The sequence below is a fragment of the Pteropus alecto genome, unplaced genomic scaffold (assembly GCF_000325575.1).
Source record: "Pteropus alecto unplaced genomic scaffold, ASM32557v1 scaffold21, whole genome shotgun sequence".
Taxonomy (NCBI): domain Eukaryota; kingdom Metazoa; phylum Chordata; class Mammalia; order Chiroptera; family Pteropodidae; genus Pteropus; species Pteropus alecto.
Window position 1 is genome coordinate 24,982,969 of NW_006436282.1, and position 897 is coordinate 24,983,865.

Consider the following 897-nt stretch of genomic DNA (forward strand, 5'->3'; position numbering starts at 1 on the left):
GGGCCTCTCCGAACTCCAGCATTACCTACATTTTGTGATTTTTGTCATAATATTTGTCCTAATGTGTTCAGTGCTATAGACAGAATGTCGTTATTCATGATCTCTGCCCAGTAAATTTAGAACCATTTTTTTTTAGGCGAGGCAACCCTTGGTTGACCTCACAGATTGCAAGGACCTTGTCAGCTTACGATCTTTTAGTATTTTTTTTTTATTTTTTACGCCTACAGCATCTGGTCTTCCTAGATGGTCTCCCATCCAAGTACTAACCAGGCCCAACCCTGCTTAGCTTCTGAGATCAGACGGGATCAGGCTTCTTCAGGGTGGCACGGCCGTAGACTTAGGGTAACATGGCCGTAGACAACTTAGAACCAATAATTAGTTTTTCAGGAGGTCTCTGTGCCTTGTCTTCCTCACCTGTTAAACAGGAACTTGGGCTAGGGTTGCTCAGGTTTCTCCCAGCTTGCACTTTCTTTGAGTATGGGATGTATTTCACACACACACACGCACATACACACACACACACACACACACACACACACACACACACACACACAAGACGCAGGGTCCCAGTGTTTACCTCTGCTTTTGAAAACCATCCTTTACTTTCAGCTTGAGGACGTTCCCCCCCATTTGCCTGATACTAACAGCACAAAATGTCTTGATTTTCTGCAGTGTAAAGGAAAGTGCTAGAACACTCCTTTGCTCGTTGCTGCGATGGTTTTTCTCACTGATCAGCTGAGGCGCTCCCCAGTGAGCTGCGAGCTTTCTTCCGAAGAGCAAATTCCCGTGAACCAATTGTTGCCTGTCTGATTATCCTCCATTTTCGGGTGTGTGTGTGTGTGTGTGTGTGTGTGTGTGTGTGTGTGTGTGTGTGATTATCCTCCATTTTCAGGTGTG

The 897-nt window shown here is 45.6% G+C and overlaps 1 non-coding gene across 1 annotated transcript; it reads right to left on the reverse strand.

Moving 5' to 3' along the window:
• Window positions 1-218: 218 nt before the first annotated feature.
• Window positions 219-337, reverse strand: LOC112479919. The gene has a single exon (XR_003046383.1). It is a non-coding gene; the product is annotated as a 5S ribosomal RNA (ribosomal RNA).
• Window positions 338-897: the final 560 nt, after the last annotated feature.